Raw genomic sequence first — 12,211 nt, forward strand, 5'->3', positions numbered from 1 at the left:
TGACACGATTACAATATTTTGGGAGTGAAGCATTCCTCTTCCGTCCCCCCACCCCTCCCCCACACCGCCTTGGTATTGCAAGGGTTAATCATAATTCTTTTTGAAACGAATCTAACGCACTGAAATGAGATATCTACAGATTGACTCGATGAGGTTGAAATCAGTGATGAGGTATTGACATGGTATAGTATCAGTGCAAGCGGCTCAGATGTGCTGATATCTAATAAATAAGGTGTGACTGTTGAAAATTCAAGCCAGACTGAGGCTCGGTTCAGGATTTCGTGCTGTGTAAAAATCTTTCCCAGAAGTCAAATTTCTTAAGTGGGAATGGTACATTCTTTATTGTTACAAGTTTCTTAAATCCTCATTTTCTCCAAATCCAAAATTAAATTTCGTTACTTCAGAAATCTTTTCTTTTAAATACTAAAATCTCGGTTCTTTTGAAATCAAATTCGTGCTTCCTTAAAAAACAAACACTTTGCTTCCTCAAAAAATTGAGAACCTGCTACTTTAAAAGCGATAAAATCTTACTTCTTCAAGAGGAAGAAAGAAAAAAAAGGAAAAAAAAAGAAAAAAGTTTGTTTCTTGGTCAGGAACTGAAACTACCTTGTACTAAAAATTGAGACACATTTCGACAAAATTTTCTGTTTATTGGGCCACATCACTGTAAACTACTAAAACAGCTAAATTGCCGACTTTTCGAGTGACTTGCTGCGGTCGTCTTCAGGAAAGTTCACTGCTGTATACTCGTGAACCGCTCTGAAGAAGACAACAGCAAGTCACTCGACGGCCCAATAACCAAAATTATTTTATCTAAAAGAACACCAGTCGTGGAACCGCATGTATTTACATCTGGGGGATTAGACAGACGCTTCAGTTGTGTTTAATAATTTTGTCATCAGATCTTAACCGGTTTAGTGGCACTGAAAACCACATCCTCAGGTGGCATCTGCATAATAATGAATCACGAGAGGGTAACAGATTCTAAAAAATCCTTCAACATCCAAAAATTTTAAAGAAATTTTAAATACACTTATAAAACAGAATATTGTAGTTACACAGCCGGCGAGGGTGGCCGAGCGGTTCTAGGCACTACAGTCTGGAACCTCGCGACCGCTACGGTCGCAGGTTCGAATCCTGCCTCGGGCATGGATGTGTGTGATGTCCTTAGGTTAGTTTGGTTTAAGTAGTTCTAAGTTCTAGGGGACTGATGACCTTAGAAGTTATGTCCCGTAGTGCTCAGAGCCATTTGAACCATTATGTAGTTGCACAACTGTCATAAGAGTAAAGTATCTCGGAACACAGAAGCCAATATTCGTTATCAGGACAAGCTAATAAACCACTAAATGGTGGTACGTCAGTGAATGAAAATCAGCCGGACGTTGGGATCCAAGTCCAAAAAGGTCGTTCGAGACTAACAATGGATTGGTGTGATGTAGTGTGTTTAGGCTCCACCGCCCATCGCCCATTTTGGAGGTGGTGGTGGTTAGTGTTTAACGTCCCGTCGACAACGAGGTCATTTGAGACGGAGCTCATGCTCGGGTTAGGGAAGGATTGGGAAGGAAATCGGCCGTGCCCTTTCAAAGGAACCATCCCGGTATTTGCCTGAAGCGATTTAGGGAAATCACGGAAAACCTAAATCAGGATGGCTGGAGACGGGATTGAACCGTCGTCCTCCCGAATGCGAGTCCAGTGTGCTAACCACTGCGCCACCTCGCTCGGTGCCCATTTTGGACTTCGATCCCTATGTCCGCCCCATTTTGATTCATTGACGTACCGCCATTTAGCGCTTTATTAGTTTCGTCTGACAACGAATGTTCGGTTCGATGTTCCGGGCCACTCAGCCCTTATGACAAAGTTAGATGAGTATTGTTTTCTCTGTTTTACATGTTTTTAAACGTTCTTCAAAATTTTTCATGATAGTGGTATTTTAGGGACTGTTACTCTTTCATCATTCATTATTACGCAGATTTCACCTCATTATGTGGTTTTCAGTGCCACGAAACCGGTTGAGGTCTGATGACAAAAAGATTAGATACCGCTGAAGTGGCTTCTTAATCACCGAGATCGTTAGTCACAGCTGTGGTGCTCCGTCTACAAGCTTTTCTGTTTATTTATAACAAAAGCGGCCAGCGGCCTTGCCGCAGCGGTAACACCGCTTCCCGTTAGATCGCCGAAGTTAAGCGCTGTCGGGCTGGGCTAGCACTTGGCTGGGTGACCATCCGGTCTGCCGAGCGCTGTTGGCAAGCGGGGTGCACTCAGCCCTTGTGAGGCAAACTGAGGGGCTACTTGACTGAGAAGTGGCGGCTCTGGTCTCAGAAACTGACCTACGGCCTGGAGAGCGGTGCGCTGACCACAAGCCCCTCCATATCCGCACCCAGTGACACCTGTGGGCTGAGGATGTCACGGCGGCCAGTCGGTACCTTTGGGCCTTCATGGCCTGTGCGGGAGGAGTTTAGATTTTAGTTTTTATAACAAAAGCATCTACGATGGTATGTAAAAATTAATTAACCTTAGTGCATGCTAAGTTTTCAATCTCTCCCCCGGTGATATGTACAATCTGCTAATCATTTGTCGTTAAGGTAGAGAATTACGTCGAAATTGTTGAAACAGTAATTCATTAGGATGCGGGTTTCATATGCAACAAATTTAACATATTTCTATACCGGTACTGTAGAAGTTTTTTGTTTTAGATTATAAAAATATATAATTTTCAAGAACCTATGCGTAATTGTTACTTTAGCCAAAGGAAATTTGTTAATTAAGTCACTTAATATTACTGACAATCGTCGCAAGTTTCGTCCTTGGCCAGTTCAATATTATAATTTTGCGTACTCAAATTAATCTGTGGTCCAAGGTTTGATCTGTTCTGCATTGTCTCTAGTAAGGGGTATTCACTACGTTCACGTCACGGAATTTTTCTACTCTTTGATATCTTATTTTTAACTGTATCATACCTTATGAAAATTATTTTTGTATCTGGTTTGAGGTCACTAATATTTATCCAGACATTCTGCCAGTTTATACTAGTGTAATTACCGTCAATGCGATTTGAATTTTTCTCTTCTTCTCAAATACTCGTAAATATTTCTGGTGTTGAGGTCCTCCGATGTTTCATGCTGCTTAGTTCAAAATAACACTACCGCACTTTTCACAGTAATCGTATCGACATCTGATGGAGCAATATTTCCTATCGACCCCAATCTACTGAATAACATTTTCATTATCGTGCTGTGTACTGCGTGCATTATCTTACTGGTTCGTTTAATATATAAGATAGTGTATTGTGATTTAACCTCTTTGGCAGCTAAACCTGGTCAATGTATGACAAAGCTATAATTGGAAATTGGGACCTTAAAGACAGTTTTTCACCAGACAAATCAGTTTACAGTGGTTATCATATATTCTTTGTGATCGATATTAACGCAGTGATGCGAAACATCAAATGGCTCTGAGCACTATGGGACTTAACTTCTGTGGTCATCAGTCCCCTAGAACTTAGAACTACTTAAATCTAACTAACATCCATGCCCGAGGCAGGATTCGAACCTGCGACCGTAGCAGTCCCGCGGTTCCGGACTGCGCGCCTAGAACCACTAGACCACCGCGGCCGGCTGCGAAACATCGTACTAAGCACTATCTGTCAGTGAATATCGTCCTTTCTAGTCGATCGAAAGTACTTTGCCCATATTTCTGCATGTTGCTCGAATTGTATTAACTCTGTGATCTCAGCTCTTAAAGTCCCGTGGGTGCGGCATTAGAAACATTGCTAACTGTCTCATTTCATCCACTCTCTGTAATCATGTTATTTATTTTCTGTCATAATTCGGACCCACTAGCATGATCTTCGATTTATTCTTATTCAGTGCTGTCCCTTTAATGGGAATACGGTAGGAGATTATTTTTCGTGCCGCTTCTTTCTTCGTGTCAATTATGACGTTGATGTAAGCGAGTGACACATACGATTTTTACGATATAAGTGTAGTTGCCGTTTAATCGTGCGCAGCAATACTTCGAAATAGTTCTACGCTTATTGCATATGACTTCAAAAGGGAGCCATCGCTGGCGTACAGATTGATTTATCAGGACGGTTGTCAGTTAATTTTAAATGTGCATTTTTGTACGACCTCTTAGCAGAGTCGCACAGAAATCCATTTTTCGCTTTGTTCGTTCCAAAAAAGTGTGGTTTACTCAGTCAAACGTTTTAAATCTAAAAAGACAAATTGTATTTTCGTTGTCGCGAAAGCGGTATGATGTCTTTGGATTCGTGTAGAGCATTTGTCATGATATCCGTGGAATTACGCTCATGTCGTATATTATTCTGTTCAAAAGTTGAATTTTCAGCTAACGATTCGAGCTAGCTGTCTCAAATCCGAGGTAAGAGATGTGATAGGCTTTTATTAGTTCACGGTTTTACAATGCGGCGTTTTCGGTTTTAAAACTGGCAGCCCCTACGAGAACTGAGATGAATGTTACATATCCGTTATTATATCATTGTACTTCCGCATTAACTCCGCCTTCGACGTCCCAGAAAAGCACATGAAATTCTGTTACGAAGCCATTAAAACTAGCCTATTTATACCTGGATGACTCTGTAACTGTTTTAACTAACTCTTCATTTTTTATATTTGATTGAAAATCATCGATGTCATTTCTGTTTCTTGAAGGTAAATCTGTTCTCTAGCAATTACTGCCTAGCCGCTTGCATATATATCCGCGTAATACTGTGCGAAAGAGATGTTTTAGCTCTGAGCGCAGCAGATGTTCTATACCTCTCTCGTCTTAAAAGGAGACACCAACTTTTGTTCGCTTATAAATATGACTGAGGTTGTTTCTTCTGTCAATTCCGGTAGAAACATTGGCATTATTTTTGTTCCCTCCAGTTCCCTGATTAGTGATTTTTCTTCTGGTTCTGTTTGTGCCAACAATGCTTTATTTTATTATTGTAAGGGTCATGGGGCATAAGAATTAATGTAGTAATGAGTGTCTTACAAAGTATGCTTCAGCGTGAGCATGTTTAATCTGGTAATTCCTAGACTGCGGTTTAGCATACTGCGTGAACACATTTCGTCCAGGTCTCTTTTATCCATTGGAACAGAAGTACGTCTCCCATATGTGAGGTTAATCGCCAGTCTCCTTTCCTCTATATTATGTTCGGTGTACTCCTCCAATAAGTGGAAAATGCAGTGACCTGAAATATACATGCACCACATTGCGCACGCGAAGATAGTCTCACCAAAATCTTACGTCTCATGAATCTCGTCTAACCAAGTTGTCGAAATATTTTACGCACTAGTAAACTGCACAACATAATTAAACGGTCACTTTTTCGAAACCCGTAATTGTCTTCTATCGCGACGCATAAGTTTGAAATTTGTCTCAAAAGTGGGCACAGCTTTCTTCTATCAGTGGCACAAAAGCATGGCGCCCTACGATGTCCCCATGAAACAACATGTCACCACATACGAAAAAAAGGTGTAAGAGCTCAGACATTCATACGGAGTATAAGGTGGGTTAATGATGTCACACTGGCACCAAATTCCACCACAGTTCTGCTCAATTTACATCTACATCTACATTTATACTCCGCAAGCCATCCAACGGTGTGTGGCGGAGGGCACTTTACGTGCCACTGTCATTACGTGCCTTTCCTGTTCCAGTCGCGTATGGTTCGCAGGAAGAACGGCTGCCGGAAAGCCTCCGTGCGCGCTCCAATCTCTCTAATTTTACATTCGTGATCTCCTCGGGAGGTACAAGTAGGGGGAAGCAATATATTCGATACCTTATCCAGAAACGCACTCTCTCGAAACCTGGACAGCAAGCTATACCGCGATGCAGAGCGCCTCTCTTGCAGAGTCTGCCACTTGAGTTTGCTAAACATCTCCGTAACGCTATCACGGTTACCAAATAACCCTGTAACGAAACGCGCCGCTCTTCTTTGGATCTTCTCTATCTCCTCCGTCAACCCGATCTGATACGGATCCCACACTGATGAGCAATACTCGAGTATAGGTCGAACGAGTGTTTTGTAAGCCACCTCCTTTGTTGATGGACTACATTTTCTAAGGACTCTCCCAATGAATCTCAACCTGGTACCCGCCTTACCAACAATTAATTTTATATGATCATTACACTTCAAATCGTTCCGCACGCTTACTCCCAGATATTATACCGTGGACATGCCACGTCTAACGCACATTTAAACCCTTCTTTTGACACCACTGCTAAAGAGGTCAAAACTCTAACGCCGAGCTTTCAATTCATTCGATCTTTTATGGGTGGCCGGGGAAAACATTTCAGACACACTGTCGCTCAGATCCAACACGAAAAGGCCTTAGTGAGTAGCATACCAGTCTCAATGAAACAACCTCCTCCCTTGTGGCGGTGATTCCCACACATTTCGAGGTCGAAAGTGACAATTTGCAGTGCGAAGAGTAACAGGACGACGTTCTCGACAACCTTTGACACTGCTGACACCCTCGGACTATTCAGCCCTACTCTAAGGACATTGTGGGCCAGAAGCATCATTGAACGTGCAGTGCTCTCGTATACAGGGTGGAACCACTAAGGACCGTTCAAAACCATTCGACGAAATCTGAAAATGATCCGAAGTAGCAATGGGTGCATATGTCTTTTCAAGCCTCCTGTTTCGCGCCACCTGACCTGATTACAGAGAGGTGCAATATTGACATATGCGTGAATAAAACGGTAAAGGATGACTCTAGGGATATCCAGTTGAGAATCATCCTTGGTGCCTCCTTCTCACCTTTGTTGAGCATCTTAAAAGTGTAATTGTACAGACGGAACCCATGACGAGAATCCCCGGCCCCTGCAGGCAAGCTACACTACTGCATCTCTGCCTGCTATTAGAAGGGTGTGCCTTCCTGCAAGTGCCTACACTTTGTCAGTGGTTGTCTCTGTTGGGTACATTTTTAGATGCTCAGCAGAGGCGAACGGGTGGCACCAAGGTTGTTGCTGAACAGCAGCGTCTTAGAAGGATCCTTTATGCTTTTATTCACGCTTATATCAACGTCACAAACCTCTGTGATCACGCCACAGCAACGGGCGAGACAAGAGGGCTGAAAAAGCATAAGCACCCTTTTTCTGTGTTGGATCGCGGTTTTTAACGATGCCTAACGTTTCCAACCTGTACACCAGAGCGAAAGCTGCTATTGCACTGCACTCCAAAGGGGTGTGATCACGTTCAGTGGTGTTGCTCCCCCAAAATGGCCTTAGAAAAGGGTGAAATGGTCTGAGGGTTGTTAGTAGCGTCTAAAGTTATCAAATGTGTGGTAGTCAACTCCCCAAGAGAAGGATTGGTTTCACTGACGACATTTATGCCACCCCTAAGGCAATTTCATCTTGATTCTGGGCTGTGGTATGTCTAAAATCTTTTCCTCGACCACCTTTAAGAAATCCGCGTGATTTCAATACTGGGCGTTGCGGTTCTGCTCTTCATTGCAGGGACCTCAAAAGAAGGGGTGAAATATGCGTAGGATGGAGTGTAACGACCTCCCCACGACGTCAAACGTCCACGGTGTCGTTGAGCATAAAAGTGGTGAAATTTAAAAAATTTTCAATGGTATTGTTGTTGATTAGATCTGTATAAGCAGCTTCACGTGCTAAGGTGTAATTATGTCCACTCACTTTTATCAAGGCCCACATGGACGAAATTACAATATTAGATTTTCCAAATAAATAGTTTTACAGATAAAACACAACAGCAGTGACATTTGCAAAATTTTGCCAGCTGCCAACCCCAGCTACGAGAAGTTAACCTTGGTTTTTGATTGAGATTTCTCGACTTTCCTAGGTCTCAAGAACCTTTCATTTTCCAGCAACTTTACACCTAGATTACTAGGCCCACCACCGAAGTATAGATGAAAAATATTGTTTGTCATGTAAACCGCGTATTTCCAATTAAAAATACGGATTTTGGCGGCATTCTTTCTCGTATTCAAAGTTGACTGCCAGGCCACTTGGTGCGCTGCTGTCGTTTACTGTTTCCGTATCATAACATGGATTTTGCAATTCTTATACTTTGGTATTCTGTGAATGACCGTCTTTAGTTCAGACATCGACTGCTGCGCACGGAATACACGTTAGCAATGTTCTCGCGAGTTAGAAAGCGCGTTGACATATGTGACAAGCAACTTTTAGACTGTATTCCCTTGGGGAGAAGACTGAATGTCACATGGTTCATGCATAATAATTAATTTTATTCTTCTGTGTGTTATGAGCTGTGCTTTGAATTGAAATAATTGAGATTTAACGATTCTACTTAATACGCCATGTGATCATGTTATGGAGGTAAAAATAAGGGAGATGGCGCTACAGACTTAATGTGTACCTTGTTTTGAAGCCGCTATTTTAGGTACCCTAAAACGTTAGGAATCAATGCTTGCATAGAGATTGTTTACGACTGCTTTTTTGTTCTTGGTTTCTGTCGTTTGCACGCGACAGGTTTTAAATAGTAAATATTACAATGCTTACGCCAATAACGTAGTGTCAAGAAGACGCTTTCAGACGTTTTTCTGGTGTTAAATGCGTATTTGATCCAGTAAGAAGAGGCATTTGTCCTCGTAAATGTAACTTTCTTTTGCTTTTACATTTCACATAACGAAGAACGAAAGTATGTGATGTGAAAAAGATGCTTTCTTAATCTATTTAAATTCTCTTTTACTGCATTTGAATCGATAGCTGATAAAGTTAGAATCCCGAAAACAACGCTTGTTTACTTGCTGCTACTGATTCTTAGTCGTTACATTTTCAACTTTCAAATCGTATGCACAACATGTTTGAAGTTCACATTCGCAAAAATGCTTACCTGTGTTTTCTTTGTTAACCCATAAAAGTGTACAACGAGGCAAGAAATATGCGAGCCAGACTATCATGACTTGTGGATGTCAACAAAGTTAAAGATATTTGGAATATTGAAGGAACAGAACTGCATATTTCCATGAAGGACGGAGTTCTTGTTTCATTACACTGTCAGTGCACCAATGCCACTGAAGGTTACACATTTTCTCACTATGAAAGGTTATCTATGAACTGTCACTCAGTGTGTGACCAATAATAGCAAACAACCATAAATTCAGTTTTGAAAGCATATTCAAGTAATATGCAGTACAATAAATTTCACAAATAGGCTGTTCTGATGATATTAATGAGCATTTAAATTAACCTCCAATATTAATTAGTACAAAAGATACACTGTGAATAAAGGAACGGTATCAATGGCCTAGACCCGGCAAAATGGATATTTTGCTTCAATAAGTATGTAACACCTTTTTTAGGATTTATAGCCTAACCTCTGTAACATGTACATGCTTCGCTGCTAAGGACCGGTATACACGTCCTGCTAAGCCATTGTCCAGACACTGTGGACACACATGCGCGCGCCGCTTTCGATTTTCTACAGTACCATGGACGTCTTTATACGTCCTGAGCCATCGACCTCTTACTTTTGTGGACGAGTTACTTCCATATCACGACGTGTAAATAAATTTCGAGTATTTATCACATCGTTTAAGAGATATAAATATTGTTATGACCACATGATTTGCGATGCGCAGGAGCGTGAATGAGAGCGTCGTCCGATACTGTTCATTTGATATAAAACCCAATACTCGAGAACGATATGGGATATCGTTGTGCTCTAAATTTTAAATAAAATTTCAATATCTTATCTACGTTTCATTCACTGCAATGTATGAGGTAAAATCAACCATACGCAACATTTAAGTAATACGTGTTTACCTTTGCAAACTCTTTAAAATGTCTTGCAATGTTATACTTAATTTGATGCAGCGTGGTATCTATGACGGATAACGAAAAGAAATTCAGTTCTTTGTCGAGTGAAGGTATCATACAGTGAGATGTACAACAATCTTTTTTTTTTCACTGAGTAGTTTTCGAAAAATCGGATGAAAGTGTTTCATATCTGCCGCAACTATATTTCTCAGCACTGGAACCAGCATTAGACGAGCAGTACAGCCATAACAAAAGCCACCCTCAGCACGGAATGCAGAGAGCACGCCTGTAGCAGCGAAAGTTTTATACAGGTGTTTCATACATATTTTAATAAAGATTTAATTAATAGCATGTAGCTTCACACTTGGTTTTCACCATAAATTAAAGTATCTTTTTAAAAGCAGCTATTATTATATTCATGAAATACTCACTTGCTTTCTTCTGCGAAATCTGTATTTTATACTTATGATGAAACACTTGCCAACAAAGGATCCACCGAGCGACGGGGCGCAGTGGTTAGCACACTGGACTCGCATTCGAGAGAACGACGGTGCAAAACCCGTGCCCGACCATCCCCATTTAGGTTTTCCGTGACTCCCCTAAATCACTTCAGGCAAATGCCGGGATGGTTCCTTTGAAAAAGCACGTCCGACTTCCGTCCCCATCCTACCCTAATCCGAAGGAACCGATGACCTAGCTGTTTGATCCACTCTCCCAAATCAACCAACCAACGAACAAAGAACGTGATGAAGTGTGTTCAGAGTTGCGATATTTCTGTTCGGAAATTTTTCGTGACTCTGTGCGTGAACGCCAGTGTATTCTGTGAGAAGGTAATGTTTTGGGGCAACTAAGATGGCAGACAACGGCTTAGAGATTTTGACGTAATGCCAATATCGCTTTTTTTACCTCCATGGTTCCTGTACTATACAAATTATACTGCAGTAGAGTCTCTTGCATGATTATTTGCCTTCATCAAACGTGTTTATCCACTACGAGCTGTTTGTGCAATCGGCGTTCATTTCTTGAGTGGCACGATTAGTCTCAGTGTCTCCGTATGAAACTTTCAGGTTTTTAAAGGTCAGTTACGTCGAGACCTTCATAGCAGTCGGCTGTACAACAGGATCCATTTAGTGCTTATTTTAATATTTAATAATTTCGTGATTTGTGGAGAAAAGAATGATGATCACAATCTGAGCCACGTAGGCTCATTGCGGATGCTTTGTGAGAAGAGGCATAAAAGCATTTCATAAGTGAGATAATGAACTTGCTGGTCGGTAGTTTTGTCACTGAGCTCCATGTAAATGCTCATTTATGCCCAAAGGCAAGGAAAGTGTTCCCTTTCTTAACTGTTCCTAAAATATAGTCAGACAGTATTTAATAAAATTCCATCGGTTCATAACTTTCATTTTATAAGAGGGAGTTTTAATCAGGGCATCCTCTGTACAGATCTTACAATAAATGAGGACCTTATTAGTCTAGTGTACACAGCATATCGTTTCGCAGGCATTTGCTGCTCACCATGCTTCCGCCACACGATTGGAAGAATTACCCTCTAACGTTACAAAAGTGTAGTATGACTACTACTAGACTTCCTATATCATGATATTGGCACAACTGAACAACATGGTGCTATAACGAACGAAACACAATAAATTTGTATCAGTAAAACTGTGGTAGGTCTCGTGAATAATTAATATTACGAAAAAAATTATGAGAAAGTATACGAGTAACATATAAAAGAAAAAGTTCTCAACTACTGTGAGGAACTCCTCTACAGAATAGGAGTGTGGAATGAGGAAACTTTTAGCCCGCATCTCGTAGTCGTGCGGTAGCGTTCTCGCATCCCACGCCCGGGTTCCCGGGTTCGATTCCCGGCGGGGTCAGGGATTTTCTCTGCCTCGTGATGGCTGGGTGTTGTGTGATGTCCTTAGGTTAGTTAGGTTTAAATAGTTCTAAGTTCTAGGGGACTGATGACCATAGATGTTAAGTCCCATAGTGCTCAGAGCCATTTGAACCATTTTTTTGAGGAAACTTTCAATTTAGAATTTGATTACTTGGGACTTATCACACAGTATTTTCAGTTCTTCTGGAGGCCTATTAAAAATAAAAACTGTCAAATACTGCACACCGTTTTATACATTGCTTAAGGAGGTGTTGTCCGAGTACATATCGTTTCTCTGTCTAATGTTCACTGAATGAATGTTGCAGTTTCTTCTGAATGACTCAATGCTGACAGCAACAAATCCCTTTATATATATATATATATATATATATATATATATATATATATATATATATATATATATATATATATAAATAATCTGGTTTTGCAGGGTTTCAATTCAGAGACATCTGGACAACGGTCTACATCAAGTTATCAAAGTGACGCCAGAGATCAGTCTGACTGCCTTTTTCTGAACTAAGAACGTTCTTGGTGGCTGCACAGAGTTGTCCCAAC

The 12,211-nt window shown here is 41.1% G+C and overlaps 1 protein-coding gene and 1 pseudogene across 1 annotated transcript in view; one reads left to right on the plus strand and one right to left on the minus strand.

Annotated features, from left to right (window-relative positions):
* LOC126458433 (sialin-like) overlaps nt 1–12,211 on the minus strand; it is a 477,095-nt gene that overhangs the window by 174,173 nt on the left and 290,711 nt on the right. The window lies entirely within an intron of this gene.
* On the plus strand, nt 2,129–2,246 carry LOC126459236 (5S ribosomal RNA; annotated as a pseudogene).

This window comes from Schistocerca serialis, chromosome 2 (genome assembly GCF_023864345.2).
Source record: "Schistocerca serialis cubense isolate TAMUIC-IGC-003099 chromosome 2, iqSchSeri2.2, whole genome shotgun sequence".
In the NCBI taxonomy this organism is placed as follows: domain Eukaryota; kingdom Metazoa; phylum Arthropoda; class Insecta; order Orthoptera; family Acrididae; genus Schistocerca; species Schistocerca serialis.